Source organism: Amblyomma americanum, chromosome 1 (assembly GCF_052857255.1).
Source record: "Amblyomma americanum isolate KBUSLIRL-KWMA chromosome 1, ASM5285725v1, whole genome shotgun sequence".
In the NCBI taxonomy this organism is placed as follows: domain Eukaryota; kingdom Metazoa; phylum Arthropoda; class Arachnida; order Ixodida; family Ixodidae; genus Amblyomma; species Amblyomma americanum.
The window spans coordinates 266,442,230-266,458,812 of NC_135497.1; the positions used below are offsets into that span (position 1 = coordinate 266,442,230).

General features: G+C 49.0%; 1 pseudogene; it reads left to right on the plus strand.

Moving 5' to 3' along the window:
- The first annotated feature begins 3,860 nt into the window (after positions 1–3,860).
- Positions 3,861–4,894, plus strand: LOC144117435 (uncharacterized; annotated as a pseudogene).
- Positions 4,895–16,583: the final 11,689 nt, after the last annotated feature.

The window sequence follows — 16,583 nt, forward strand, 5'->3', positions numbered from 1 at the left end:
AGGCAGGAGCTCCTGAAAATAAAACACACCCGAACTTCAAAATTGGGCGGACGTAAATTTTATAAATCATCAGAAGTGTATGCCTTCTCATGCCTGACCTAGCACTACAAAGCCTGCGCAGGATGGCAATGGCCCGAACTCCTATTGCAGAAACTTGCTCAATGTGTGGCCGCCAGGATAGAGTAGCGCCGTATATTACTCCGAGATACTTCACCGTCTGAACTTGAGGCATTATGTTATTCCTATTGACCAGGCAGATATTTACAGGAACATAAACCGGAAATACTAACAATGCGCATTTCTTCACATTGAGGGACAGATGAATTCTTCCTAACCAGTTGTCAAGAGCATTGAGATAATTTTGCAGGATTCGATAAAGAGTGTGAATGTCACCTGCTGATGCAAAAAATGCAATATCGTCGGCTTGCACATAACTTTTCACATTTTGAATGCATGGAATTGAGCTTAGAAAAATGTTAAAAAGAACAGGTGAGAGAACTGATCCTTGCGGTACACCTCTTGTCTGTGGAAATCTCATTGAGTAAACATCATTTTGGTAGCAGTAAAAATCTCTATTTTCCAAAAAACAGAAAACCAGGCTACAAAATAGCTTGGGAAGTTCAGTTCCTGTAATCTTAGTAACAGAGTCGAGTGCTCAACGCTGTCGTATGCTTTCCTGACATCCATGGTGACAAGCGCAGCAAACTGTTTGCGAGCTAATTTAATACGACTCTCTAGGTCAGTATGAGCACGCCAAATTGAACAACCCGGCCTGAAACCAGTTTGACATGGATTCAAGAGAGCATTTTCTGAAATGAATGACATGACACGGCCGAGAAGGACACTTTCCACCAATTTAACTAGGTTCGATGTTAATGAAATAGGGAGTATGTTGTCTAAAGTTAAGCCCTCCCCTTGCTTTTTAAGCAATGGAACACGCCACTCATGCGCTATCCAAGGACCTTTAATAGAATGGTTAACTAGAGCCAACAAGTCTGCAGGAGATTCATTGAACAAAATTTTGATCATAGATGAAATGACCTTATCGGGTCGAGCCGCTGGGGATAAGCGCAGAACAATTTGCGACAGCTCAGGCGTAGAGACTTCAGTGAAATCACTTGAGGTGCATGTGAATATAGCAAGAGATGGTAGAGCAGATGTAAAGCGAAGCTCTAGGCCACACGCAATATCCTCTAAGGCCTTTGCGATGTCAGCAGGGGACTGAACGAGGCATTCAATGTTGGCAGCCGGTGGAATCACCTTGTTGCGCCTCATGAAATTAAACAAAGCTCGTTTATTTCCTGCTTGTGAAAGGAAATCATAATGATTTGTATTATACTCCTCCTTTGCACGGGCGACAGTGCGCTTAAATGTTGCTACAACATACTTATAATCCAACCATTTTTTGGACATTGATTGAGGAGAAGTTTCTTCCAAGCTGCTTTCCGTCGTCTATATGCACGCGTGCACTCAGCATTCCACCAATTGTTCGCGATTGCACCCTTGGTTTCCTTAACCAAAAATTCAGTTTTACCTTGCATGGTCCAGTACTGCACATAGATGTGCAGCCTTTCTTTCGGCACTTGTCTGAGCGCAAGGGTCTGAAATGATTTGGAGGGCTGGTTTTAGCGTGTCCTTAAAGCAACTGCAATTTATTAACGTGCGCTGATGTCGCTCAGGAAGAGTTAATTTACGCGCAAACTTGAAACTAATCGGTACATGATGGCTGTTTGTTGCACAGTCAACAGGCGCCCAAGACATAACAGAGACTCCTGGACAGGAAAAAGTTAAATCAAAGGCAGAGCGGCATTGACTCCGAACAAACGTAGGCAATCCGGAGTTGTTGCAGATCAAGTTGTTGTCAGAAGCCCAATCAAATAGTCTAGAACCAAAGCTGTCTGTTTTAAACCCCCACGCCACATGGTGCGAACTGAAGTCTCCAAGTAATAGAACCTGAGATCGGCTACTAGACATGAGTGAGTCAAGGGGCCGAGTGTCACGCACACCAGACGGGAAATATGCATTAGCTACAATAAAAGGCTGTTGGCCTGGGACATTGAGGTCAACCGCGAGGATTTCGCATTCATTGTCCGCATATTGGAAAGAAATGCATGCCCTGTGGCAAAACTTTGTAGAGATGAGCACTAACAACCCTCCCCCTCGTGATGATCGGTAAAGCCGGAAGAGATGGTAATCCTTGAGATGATAATTGAAATTTGTAATTAGCCATGTTTCCTGTAAAGCAACTGAATCTGGTAGAAGCTGACTGCATAGGCAATTTAAATCTGTTGAAGCTGAGAATATAGATGGACAATTCCACTGGAGTACACTGAAGAACCCTATCTTGGCGGGAGTGCCGCAGCCGCGACTGCCTTTTCTAGAATCCTGGTCTTAGCATTTTGACTTGCGTTACTTTTATTTGTATTTGACTGGGGGCTAGATGGACCTGCAATATTCAGAGGAGACCCACTTCGTTTCTAGGCGCGGAGATCAGACTCCATATCCATACAGTCCATAGGGAATGCGTCCATAACGCTGTTAGAAGAAGAGGCCTTTGAGGTCTTTTGTTGCTCACATTGTTTTTGGCCCTGTGGAGCGGTGTCAATTACTACAGAAGGAGGGGTAGCTTCCGAAGCCAAAGAAGGCAAGAGCGGAGCGGTGGACACCTGCAGAAGATTGGTCATCTGAGCAGCTATGACCTGCTAAATGCACGTGGATACGGTTTCCATAATGCGATCCATTGCATTTGCCACAGCTTTCTCAACTGCCGCTGCAATAGCCTGGGGCCAACAAGAATCTATTATGGGTGGGCATTTGGCGGCCACACTAGAGTAGCCTGAGGCTCTCTCCTTGACTGCGGCAAAAGCCTCTCTCCGCGTGCATCTGCGCTTGTCTATACATGGCTTGCACTGACGTCGTAGCTGGGAATCCTGGGATACTGTTCCGCCATGTTGGTGCAGTCGCAGCGGCCGTGGTGCACTTGATACAGTTCGCGCGTACGGTGTACTTCGACGACGTTGCGATGGTTATCTGCGCTGTTGTTGGATGCTCCAACCGCACTTGTTGGGCGAAATCAACAAACACAAACTTTTTTCGTCTTCCAAAGGGCATAGAGCATCAAGGTGACCGTACGAAAGCTTTATGCTCGAAGCGACGGGAGGTGTGGCTGGCTCGTATAAAACGTGCCGATCTCAACACCGACAGGACGGGCATACGTGTTTGCGGCGCCCACTTCGTAAAAGGTAAGTCCGTTGCATATGCACAATGTTTATTTAGGTGCATGACGTACAAGCATAGCGGAAAATCTCATTTTAAACAAATTTTTCTTGCATTTTGTAGGCAGACCATCAAAACTGTGGGAGGAGACGGACCCGGACTGGGCCCCTACGCTTTTTCTCGGCTACAACGCAAAACATGGTGATCTCGGTCGCCACGCTCGCGCGGCAAGACGACGGACCCAGAAACGCGCGGCTCAAGCGGAGTGTCAGGCCGAGGAGTCGGGAACAATGGAGGCTACGAATCCGGACGTCGTTCCCGCTTCTCCGTCGTCCTCGCCGCGAGCTGAGCACAACGTCGGCGTAGAAGACTGCGAAACAGGTGAACGTCTTTTTTATTTTGTGCGTTTGGGGCCGGGTGCAGCTAAGCACAAAATTGGAGTGGAGAAGGGACTTACTTTTTTTTTCATTTATGTGGGGCACCCCAGATGTCACCCTCCTGCTTCTTTGCTAGCCTGCTATCCCCCACGCTCTACTACAATGCTGCCCCCCCCCCACATCTCAAGTTAATTTTTTTTTGCAGCACATGAACTGCATAACAAAATTCATTTTGTTGCAGGGATTGCAGTCCAGACTGACCTTAAAATGGGCGACATTGAAGCACTGGAGAACGATTGTGTGGCACTCAATGAGCGTCTCTACGCTTCAAGGACTGAAAATAAGCTTCTGGAGTTGACAGAAGATGCCCTCAAATGTAGCGACGCTAAGGTTGTGTTCTACACTGGCATGGCAAACTTCAGAATTCTGTATGCACTCTTCAATGTTCTAGAGAGGTTTGTATCGCACAATACAAACAACTGTTTGCTGAAGTTCCAGGAGTTCATGCTATTCATGATGAAGTTGAAACTGAATCTGCATGTCACTGACCTCGCTTTCAGGTTTAATGTGTCGGATGCCACAGTGTCACGCATATTCGACAAATGGCTGCATACTGCCTACTCCCGTCTAAAGTCTCAAATATTGTGGCCACAACGAAGTGTTCTGCACCGGACAATGCCACAAGCATTTTATGATTCTTTTGGGGAAAATGTTGCCGTAATAATCGACTGCTTTGAAATAAAGATAGAGAGACCATCTTCGTATTTCCCAGAAGTGAGACATGGTCTCAGTATAAAGGCAGCAATACAGCAAAGTATTTAATTGGCATTGCACCACAAGGAATTGTCAACTTCATCTCTGAAGGCTGGGGAGGGCGCTGCAGCGACAGGCACATAACCGAGCACTGTGGACTTCTAGATAATTTACTTCCAGGTGATGTAGTCCTTGCAGACCGAGGGTTCAATGTGTCTGAAAGTGTCGGGTTTTACTGCGCTAGACTTCATGTACCGGCATTCACAAAAGGAAAGAAGCAACTGTCCGCAGCAGACGTTCTGACCACGAGGAAACTAGCAAATGTAAGGATTCATGTTGAGAGAGTTATCGGGCTTATCAGAAATAAGTATGTTATTCTGAAAGCGACACTGCCCATTGACTATGTTGTTTGCAGATCTGGAGATGATTTGACACCTCTCGACAAGATTGTTACTGTCTGCTGTGCCCTTTCTAACCTATGTCCTTCAATAGTAGCATCACTAAAACAGTACAATGAAGAACAGGTGCCTCTCTTGGCTGGGGAATGATAATGGAATTTTTAGGTTTCAATCCCACCAAGAAACTTTTTTTTACATGTAATTTCACATTAGGGGCTGCATTTAAGTAAGTGTGCTGCATTAACCTTTCGCCATCATCAGGCTGACTGCACCCACTGCAGGGCAAAGGCTTCTCCCATGTCTCTCCAATCATCCCTGTCCTTTGCCATCTGCGCCCACGCTGTGCCTGCAAACTTTTTAATGTTGTCCGCCCACCTAACCTTCTGCCACCCCCTGCTGCTCTTGCCTTCCCTTGGAATCTACTCCATTACCCTTAAGGAGCAGCAGTTATCTTGCCTTCGCATTGCATGCCCTGGCCAAGCCCATTTCTTCCTCTTCATTTCGACTAGAATGTCATTAACTCGTGTTTGTTCCCTAACCCACTCTGCCCGCTTCCGGTCTCTTAACGTTACACCTATCATTTTTCTTTCCATGGCTCACTGCGTTGTCCTTAACTTAAGCTGAACCCTTTTCGTTAGCCTCTGCGTTTCTGCCCCGCAGGTGAGTGCCGGTAAGATGAAGTTGTATGCTTTTCTCTTGAGGGATATTAGTAAACTGCCATTCATGATTTGAGAGAACCTGCCATATGCGCTCCACCCCATTCTTATCCTTCTAGTTACTTCCCGCTCATGATCCAGATCAGCAGTCGCTACCTGCCCCAAGTAGACCTTTAACACATCCAGCACCTCGGTGCCAAATGTGAACAGCTGTTCCCTTGCTCGACTGTTGAACATTACTTTGGTTTTCTGCATGCTAATTATTAGACCCACCGTTCTGCTCTGCCTGTCTAACTCATTGATCGTGATTTGCAGTTCACCTCCTGAGTGACTCAGCAAGGCAATGTCATCAGCGAATCGCAGATTATTTAGGTGCAAAGCTATCCACGGCACTATGTCTTGCATAGCTTTGTACCATCAGTGTGGTTGCCCCTCAGATTTTTGCCAATGTTGCGCTGTTTCTGCTTCATTTGTCCTTGGAATGCGTACATTTGCAGTCTCAGCATGGCAAAGATGAAATATTCCCGTTAACCAGCAACAGTAAAGAAAAGGGGCACAATCGACATTGTCCCTTTCTTCCTATCTTGTCTTAGGTACACCATGCTCTGTGGCCTGCATTGAATATATACACCTCTTGCACATACGAATCTGTGTTATGCCTTTACCGCTACACATATTGTAACATCTTGAGATGCATGAATGAATGAATGAAAAACTTTATTGGTTCCTTTAGGAAGTAGTAGCGGTAGAGGACGAAGTCTTCGTCTTGAAGCTTGGGTCCTCCTTGGCCGTGGGTGGGCCCCTAGTCCAGGGCTCCACTGAGTCGGGCCACCTCGCTTGCGTGTGCTATGAGGGCCCTTTGGACCCCTAGCTCGCAGCTGGTGAGCCGGCTCTCCCATTGCTCCGCACTTGGTGTTTTGTGTTTGTGGAATGCTTGATTTCTTCCGCACTCCCATGTGACATGATATAGTGTTGGTTTTGCTCCGCACAACGGACAGTTGGTGCTATACTGTGTGGGGAAAATCTTGTTTAATATGTATAAGTTTGGGAAGGAGCCTGTTTGCAGTCTTCGCCATCCTGTGGCTTCCTCCTTGGATAATGCTTTATGTGGTGGGGGGTATTGGAATCTTAGCCCCTATATAGGCTTAATAATTCTGAATAGCTATCCCCGCAATTAATCTGGGGCCCCTCCGGGGTTAATGACGTTCCTGCTCGGCTGGTCATTCCTCGAGCTAGGTTGTCTGCCCCTTCGTTGCCCCTGATCCCTGCGTGACTCGGTATCCAGATTATGTTGTGTATTGGTCGTCCCTCAGGGAGCAGAGCTCTACTGAGGATCTTGAGTGCCGTGCTGCTAATTCTGCCTTTATATAGTTCCGGCACGCCTCTTGTGAATCTGTTAAGATGTTAAGGGATCTCCCTGTCCTATATCCTTCATTCGCTGCCAGGGCGACAGCAATCTCCTCTGCCTCCGTTATGTGAGATACTTCGGCTGTGAGACTTGTGATGTGTTCTCCGTGGTAATTTACAACTACTGCTACCGCGCTATTTTTGTGTGTTTGGGGGTATGGACCTCCTTCACCCCGCGACGTCACGAAGATGCGGTGGCGCTGATGTTAGCAGCGACTTTCGCATGGTAGGCAAAACAGGTTCCGCTTGCCCGTGCCTACCGCAGCTGCCGCAGCTACCGGCGGCTGCTTCAAGCCTGTGCACTGCAGAAACAGCATGTATTGACCAGCTGCGTCACTGCTGGATCCGCGTGGTAGCATAAAAATATTAATTTAGCCTCGATAGGTTTCTCGCGCATAAATGCCGCATTCGGAAACTGGCTAACAGGCATTGGGCCACGGTAGTAAAGCGCGAAGTCTGGGAGTCGATAGGCACTGACACTCAATGCACTTAATAGCATGCAAGTTACTGCGTTCATTCACCTGAACTTCAGGATAGTAGGCTGATAATTGCTCAAGGAAAAAAAAACGACATATGCAGCTGCACACGTACTTATCACCTTGAGCCGGAGTGCACGGGGCGCCGACAGGTTCACTCGCCCCCAAGGAATGCGTTTTTTTGTTAATAGCACAGCACGTTTTAATGGCGCGTTTTATGACATTTAATATTTACTTGAAACTGTTTCTTGATATGACGACGTAATTATTTCATTCGAGTAGAAAGAAGTCTGGTAAGTTGTGTCAATCTTGCGCGGTCGCGTTGGTGTGCTTAGAATAGCGTACCTTAAGTGTGCTAAACGCCATATGCTTTTTCATTGCATCATGCATGTGTCAAGTTTCATGAGGTAGTACATGATCGCGAAGCTTGTTTGGAACGAAGCAGCCGCAGGCGTGCTACTAACAGACACGTGGCGAGATTGAGAGGGGACGCGGCATGAAAAGTGTTTTTGTTATTCATGCATGCGATATGTAACTAAACTTGGTGCAAATATGAAATTCCTACGCTAGTTTCAGTAATTCCTTTTATTTATAGCTATACCTGGTGCAGTTCTGGGTAATTATAATTAACACCGTCGTCAAGTCCCCCCAAGGTCTCAAATAATTGACTAGATAGTGCGCAGTTTTTTTATGCCAGCATGTACATAAAGCCCTGTTCATTACGATGACGCGATTAGTTCTTTTTCTATATGATCAGTACTTATGCATGCATAGTTACATGAAAATGTTTCTTACAAGAAATAACTAACACAGTACTGCACGTGTAGGGAAAAAAAATCGAGAGATTTATTACGCTCCTCAACGTCTCAGGAATAGTTTGCGACAAATGGAATCATTTGATTTTCATGCGAATTAAGAAGGTGAGTGATCCAGTCGCAGAAAATGTGAGAGGTCACAAAACGAACCTTAAAGTTTATTCCCTCGTTTATGGCATCTTCGCTTTCGCTTTGGTCAAAGAAATGCGGCACTGAAATCAAAGAAATTACCTCACAATTTTTGACGACCACACTTCTAAAAAGCGTAATTTATAAATTTGTACTCAATATTTTGCTATAATTTTTCGTCACGAAACTAGACTTCAGGGCTAGGAAAGAAAATAATTCTAGAAATAAAAAATTTTCACCAAATCGACTAGCTTAACAAGACGACAAGTCGGCCTGGCTGGTGTGTGGTCATGCGGCTAAAAACAGAGCTAAGCGAGACAGGAGATCAGGGACACGACGCTGTCACCACTTTTCGCACAGCGCGACACGTAGGTATGTCAGCAGACGATGAGCGCATGTCTGCTCCGACGAAACAAGGCCAGCACTTCCCCTCACTATTGTCCCGAAGTAAAATCATTCCGGCTAGTGCAGTGTGTCAAAACTTGTTTTATTCAATGCCTAGCGCATAAATAAACGGCAGGAACGCTTTCTACATGTTTACTACTAAACATATATACAATACAGTGGCAAACTATTTCTCTTTATAGGCCGCACGTGGCCAACGCGAGCTCGTGTACTTCAACAAATTACTAAGTTGGAAGCATCGACCATTGCTATGATTCGCAGAAACTGGAAACGCGCCTACAAGCCTTGAAAACCCGCGCTCAACACCTATCCGCGACCCCACTCCCCGACCTTTTGCCTACCACGAGCTCGCTAGCGACATCAGCGCCACCTCGTTTGTTTACAAACATGGAGGAGGTCCATAGGGAGGCATCAGTGTAGACTGATGCCCCATGTTCCTCTCATAAAATTCTGCCCTAACCTGTCTCCTGTTAGCATGGAGGTTTGGATCCATGTTTCGGGGAATAGGTTGTATGCATAGCTTCTTTCTTAGCGGGTCTGGTATTGTGGCCCTGCTATTTTGTGGCTTTTCTATTTCTCGACCTAGCTTTGTCAGGAGCGCCCTTCCAGTCGTGTTGCTAAGTCTTCGTATTTGTGCCTTGAGCTGGCATTCTCTTAATTCTTCGAAGGTGTTGCTGATTCCGAGTTGCATGAGCTTGTCGTTGGATGTATTTCTTGGGAGATGAAGAGCTGTTTTGTATGCCTTCCGGAGTATTGTCTCCGCTTGCTCCTTCTCTGCTTTGATAGTCACATGGTACGGTAATGAATATGTTACCCGGCTGATCACTAGGCTGTTGACTAGCCTGAGTGTGTCCTCCTCCTTCATGCCATACCTCTTGTGCGCTACTCTGCTGATCATCCGGCCTACTTGTCCTGCCGCTTTGCTTAGCAGGCTGAGTGTATGACTGCACTTCCGGCTTCCTTGCAGCCACATGCCGAGGATTCTGATCATCTTTTGTTCCGGGATGTTCTGGCCCTCTAGTTTTATTTCGAGTGGAGCATCCGTAGGGTTCCTACCCACTCCGTGGAGCATTTAAGTCCTCTTTGTTTTGTGTATTCTTCAATACAGGTGGCAGCCTCTTGTAGCGCCTCCTGCTTCTCCCCCAGTGAGCCTTGGGTGGTCCAGATGGTGATATCGTCTGCGTACATTGCATGACTAATCCCCTGGACTTGGCTGAGTTTCTTGGCGAGGTTGACCATCGCTATGTTAGAGTATTGGCGAGATTACTGAGCCTTGCGGAGTGCCCTTGCATGGCGTTTGAAAGGTGTCAATCCGCAGGTCTCCAAGGCCTACCGTCGCTGTGCTGTCCGTGAGGAAGCTTCGAACGTAGTCATGGACCTTCTTCCCGCAGTTGGTTGTGTTAAGTCCTTCCATAATGGCGGCATGGGATACGTTGTCAAAGGCCCCTTTAATGTCAATGGCCATGACAACGTTCTCCCCGTTCTTTGGCATTGTTTCGAGTACCTCTTCTTTTAGTTGTAGCAAGATGTCTTGGGTTGATAAATTTGCCCTGAATCCGAACATGGTGTTGGGGTACCATTCTCAGTCTTCTAGATGCGTTTGTATTCGTCGGGTAATTATTCTCTCGTACAGCTTGCCTAGGCATGATGTTAGCGAGATCGGTCTGAGGTTTTCAATTTGGAGTTTCTTGCCGGGCTTGGGGATCATGACGACTACGGCGTGTTTCCACTCCGCTGGGACTGTCCCTTCTTCCCATTGTTTGTTTAGATATAGGGTGAGTTGGCTGATTGCTTCGTCGCTTAAATTTCGGATTAACGAGTTATGAATCTTGTCCGCCAATGCTGCCATATTTTTCGTTGTTGCCCTTATGGCCTCGACGACCTCTTCTCTTGTGATGGGTCAGTCCGTGGTTGGGTTTTCTTCGCCCTGGTAGTCGCCTTGGTAGCCGTCTACCTGGTCCTTCCCGTAGCATTTCTCTCGTACTGCCTGGAGCAGCTGTTCTTCTGTACCTTCGTACTGATGAATTAGCCTTTGGATGGATTTGCTGCTTTCCGCCTTGCTTTTGCTCGGATCCATGAGTGTTCCGAGGATCTGCCACGTTCTAGCCGTGCTGAGGGTGCCATTCAGCGAGGTACTAAACTGCTGCCACCCTTGTCTTGCCAGCTGCGTTGCATATTCCTCTGCTTGCCTGGTGATTTCGGCAATCTTCTTCTTTAACTTTCTGTTTAGCTTTTGGCGCTTCCACCGCTTGGTCAGGCCTCGTCTTGCCTCCCAGAGCCTGAGAAGTTGCTTGTCCACTTCTGGTGCTTGTTCTGTTCGATCCACTTCTTTAGTGTAGATATCCCTGATTTGTCTAAGCTGTTGGCTCCAATCTTCTGCCGAAGTTATGTCGTCCTTAAGTTGTTTGCAGTGGGTGCAGAAGGCATCCCAGTCAGTTAGGTTTGCCTTGCCGATCTTCCTTTTGATGCTTTCTGCATCTGTGCTGACCCTAATGATGTAGTGGTCGCTGTCGAGATTTTCTTGCAGGTTCTCCCATTCGACTTGCTTAGCGCCCGTCAAAGGTTAGGTCGGGACATGTGTCCATGCTTACGCTATTACCCTGTCTAGTATGCTGACTTTCATCTGTGAGTAACTCGCAGCCTATGTTTTCCGCTGCTGTGCAGATGCCGCACCCCTTTTTATCTTCGATCCTGCTGCCCCATTGTGGGCTTTTCGCATTAAAATCCCCTGCTATTATTAGGGTATTCTGCCCTGCAAGCTTCTTTGCTTCCGCAAAAAGCTTAATGAAGTCTCCTTTATTTTTAAGTGGGCTGTACAAATTTACTATAAAAGTGCTTTTAGCTTTTCTTTTTCTCTTGGGAATCACTTCAGTTATTATGTGTTCTAGCTGTGTGTCTTCAAACTCCTTATGAGCTATGGTTGTGATTTTGTTGCTAATGAGAGTTGCTGTTCTTCCGTTCTCCTGACATGAGTATCCTTTTAGGGTTGGGGTGCAATTTGTCTCTTGTAGAAGTATTAGATCTGGTGGGTTTCCTCTAGTGTTAATGAATTGCTGTAAGAGCCCTTGCTTATGCCTGTATCTCCGGCAATTCCACTGCCATATCTCTAGTTGTATCTCTAGTTGAGATGTATACATTTTTCTGATTTGTTTAGGGTCGTAGATGGATGCCAATAAAGTGGTTTTACAATGCAACTTCAACTCATTTTTGTATTCCTGCAATTGTCAGTTGTATGTTTTGTTCATTGTTGTCATTGATGCAAATGTGTAAAGATGCATAGCACCATGACACAGAGGGATTGAAGAAGCCAGGTGTAATAAGAACACAGCACACTACTAATACAGCACACACAGCACACCACAGTAATAAGAGCATAGCGTCACGAACAACCAGCGGAACCGTCCAGGCACAGATCAGAGACCGCTTTCAGTCCAGAGCACGCACAAGCGACCGAGCGTTCGGCGCTTCTCGTCGTCTTCTTCGTTGAGCGCCAGCCTCTGAAGATTCTAAAGCATGTGTCCAGTCTTACAATTCCCCCCGGGCGAAAGGGCGCCACCCTCGCGGCCTAGAGCGATGTGACGACGGCGGGGTCATAGTAAGGTTTGAGGCGGGTCGTGTGGACAATTTCGCGGCCTCGGCGGCGATGATCAGGGGATGGTGTAAGGAGTTCGATGAGGTAATTGACGGGGTACATCTGCTGAAGAATATGGTAGGGTCCCTGGTACTTGCTAACAAGTTTGGAGGAAAGGCCGGGACCTGAGGAGTGTACCCAGAGCCAGACCAAAGAGTCAGGAAGGTAAGCAGGTGGAAGTGCAGGGGGATCACGGGTGCTTTTCTGCTGCTGCTGGGCGTGAGAAGTGAAAGACCGGGCAAGCTGTCGGCATTCTTCGGCATAAGTTGCGGCTTGAGAAATAGTTGTAAATTCGGAAGCATCAGGGCGGTAAAGTAGAATGGTGTCCATTTTGCAAGAAGGCTCACGGCCGTACAGGAGAAAGTACGGAGAGAATCCGGTGATGGCTTGAGCAGCAGAGTTATAAGCATATGTGACAAAAGGGAGAACGCAGTCCCAGTTACAATGGTCGGAAGCAACATACATGGCCAGGATGTCGCCGAGGGTGCGATTAAAACGCTCAACCATGCCATTTGTCTGGGGATGGTAGGCTCTTTGGGCGCACCATGGCGAAGAATGAAGGATGCAATGTCGTGGGCTGTAGCGGATGGTAAAGGCGATGTTTCAGCGTAACGTGTAAGGTGGTCGATGGCAACGATGATCCAGCGGTTCCCAGTTGATGTGCTGGGAAGAGGGCCGTGGAGGTCGACGCCAACACGCTCGAAGGGCTGTACTGCGCAAGGCAGCGGATGCATAGGAGCGGCGGGTCGGCGAGGTGGATGTTTTCGTCCCTGGCATGCGGTGCTCTGAACGAACTGGCGGACGTAACGGGCCATCCCACGCCAGTAGTACCGCTGTCGTAGACGGGTGAAATTCTTCAAGAATCCGGCATGGGCACACTGGGGATCATCGTGGTAGGAAGAGCAAATGAAGGAATGCAGATGTGTCGGAATGACGAGAAGCCACTTCCGACCATCCGGGAGATAGTTGCGGCGGTAAAGGAGCTCGTCTCGGATGGCGAAATGGTGGGACTGACGACGGAGAGCACGGGAAGGAGGTCGAGACGATTGGCCAGATAGGAGATCAAAAAGGCAAGTGATCCACCGGTCTTTGCGTTGCTCGGAAGCCATATCAGCGAACTCAAACTTCAAAGAAAGCAGGGCGGGTATACAAGGCGCTGCCTCAGATGGTACAGGGGAACGTGAGAAGGCATCAGCATCGGCATGTTTGTGGCCGGAACGATAGATAACGCGAATGTCGTACTCTTGGAGTCTCAGAGCCCATCGCGCCAGTCGACCAGAGGGATCTTTCAATGAGGACAGCCAGCAGATGGCGTGGCGATCGGTGACAACGTCAAAAGGGCGCCCGTACAGGCAGGGGCGAAATTTGACGATCTCCCAAAGGATGGATAAACACTCCTCGGTGACAGAATAGCTGGCTTCAGCTTTTGTGAGTGTCCGGCTAGCATAAGCGACAACGTATTCGTCAAAGCCTTGCTTGCGTTGAGCGAGTACTGCACCGAGGTCGACGCCGCTGGCATTGGTGGAGTGGTGAGGAGGCGACGGAGTGTCGTAAACGCTTCATCACAGGCTGGCGACCAGGCCGAAAGGTCGTGGCTGGAAAGGAGCTTGTTCAGGGGGTCGGCGATAGTGGCAAAATTGCGGACAAAGCGGCGGAATTAGGAGCAGGGGCCGACGAAGCTGCGGAGGTCTTTTACAGAAGTGTGCTTTGGAAATTTGGCCCCAGCTCGCAACTTGGCTGGGTCAGGAAGAACGCCATCCTTCGACACGACATGTCCGAGAATGGTGAGCTGCCGAGCTCCGAAGCGGCACTTTTTCAAATTAATTTGGAGGCCAGTGTCGGCCAGGCAGCGAAGAAATGTCTCAAGGCACTGGAGGTGAGACGGAAAGTCCGGGGAAAACATTACAACGTCGTCTAGATAACAAAGGCATGTGTGCCATTTGAGCCCTCGGAGTATGTTGTCCATCATGCGCTCGAATGTGGCGGGTGCATTGCAGAGGCCGAAGGGCATGACATTAAATTCATAGAGCCCGTCGGGTGTGACGAATGCAGTTTTTGGGCGATCGGCCTCCGCCATCGGCACCTGCCAGTAACCGGAGCGCTAGTCCAATGAAGAAAAGAACTCGGAGCCCTGCAGGCAGGCAAGGGCATCGTCGATACGGGGGAGAGGGTAAACATCTTTGCGTGTAATCTTATTCAGACAACGGTAGTCCACGCAGAAACGGATGGAACCATCTTTTTTTCTTGACCAGAACCACTGGCGACGCCCACGGGCTGTGCGACGGTTGTATCACGTGATGCTGGAGCATGTCAATGATGCTGCGCTCAACGGCTGACACGCGGTACGGACGTTGGCGCAAAGGGGCATGGGTTCCAGTGTCAATACAGTGGGTAACGGTGGTGGTGCGGCCCAAGGAAGGTTGCTGGTAGTCAAACAAAGCTTGAAAACGCTGCAAAACGGCTACAAGCTAGTCTCGTTGGGTAGACGTCAGGGCGGCGTCGATGGAACGGTGAAAAATATCTACAGACGACTGATTCGTGATGGGAACAGGCGTAATGGCGCTGACGTGAAGGCCGGCCGCGCTATCGACGAGGGGGTATGCGGAGGCGGGATCGAGAACGGCAACATTACCAAGCGATTGGCCACGGAGTAAGGTGGTAGGGCAGGAGAACGGGTTGGCCACATAAATAGCGCTGGAGCCACGAACAATTGTCAGCACAGCATGAGGCAGCAAAACAGACTTCTGGTCAGCGCATCGTAAAGTGGGGGTATAAGTGACAGTTGCATCTGAGAGGGCAGCACAAGAAAGAGGCACCTGCACTGAAGAGAAAGGTGGAACGTCTGTGTCCTCTGAGACGACCACAGTAGCGGCAGCAGCACCGGTTACGTCCAAGGGGGCGTCACTGTAGGGCTACAAGTCAAGCTGAGCACGGGCGCAGTCAATAACGGCGTTATGTGAGGAGAGGAAGTCCTCCCAACCAAGGATAACGTCGTGAGAGGAGCCGGTGAGGACGATGAACTCGATCGTGTAGGGAACGTTCCTGATGAGCAGGCGGGCGGTGCAGGCGGCTAACGGTCGAATGTCCTAAGCGCTGGCGGTGCGGAGAGAAACGGGAGGAAGGGGCATCGTCACTTTTTTGAGACTGCTACAGAGGGTGTGACTGAGAACCGAAACGGCTGCGCCAGTGTCAACAAGTGCTTTGACGGCAACTCCTTCAACGAAAATGGTAATAATATTGGCAGGCGCAGAAACAGGTCTTGAGTGAGCTGCTGGTGACGCAGTTCTTGCCTCCGTAACTGCGGTGGTTAGTTTTCCGCGTGGATGGCGGGTTGGCGACAGAGCATTGGAGAACGGGAACGATGGCCAGGAGACGGCGAGCGGTGGGTGCAGGGATGGTAACTAGGAAAAGAATCCGGAGGCGGCAAGTGTGGCGGAAGGTCATACGTCGACTCACGCCTATAATCGTAGGGACGGTGGTCACGACTGCGACACAAACGAGCCACGTGACCAGCGACGCCACAGGCGTAGCAAATAGGGCGGTTGTCTTTTGTGCGCCAGGGTTTGAGTGGCTGCGGCTGTGATCGGGGGCAGGCAACCGGACGGTAAGGTGGTGTTGCATGTCGCTGGGTAGACAAGGGCAGCAGGTGAGGGCCGCGACCGCACCACGGCATCGGCGTACGTCAGAGGAGCCGCGATCAGGGGTGGCTGAGAAGGAGGTGGCAGGACTTCAGCGACCTGCTCCTCGATGATACGCTGTAGGTTGGGAGTGAGCGACGGCGCAGACGGGCAGGTAGACAAAGATAGCTGGCGTGCGACTTCCTCACGTACAGACTGCTGGATGCTCTGGAGGAGCGACTGTTGGTCCAGAGCACCGTCCCCTGGGAGAGCCAAGCTGCAAAGTGCGGCCTCCTGAAAGCCTGCACGCCGGGTAGAAAGGCACTGTTTGCGCAGCTCATCGAAGCTTTGGCAGTAGCCGATGACACCGGAGACAGTCTGGGGATCTTTGGCGACGAGCATCTGGAAGGCATCATCCTCAATGCCTTTCATAATGTGTCTGATCTTGTCGGCCTCGCTCATAGAAGGGTCGACACGCTTGCAGAGGTCAACGACATCTTCTATATAACTGGTGAATTTTTCAACGGTTTGCTGGGCCCGACTTCGCAAGCATTTGCTCGGTGCGAAGCTTTCGCACTGTGGGACGGCCAAATACTTCTTTCAGACTGGTTTTTAGAGCTGCCCAGCTTGAGATGTCAGCCTCATGGTTTCGAAACCAGAGATTGGCTACGTCGCTCAGATAAAAGATAACGTGATGAGCTTG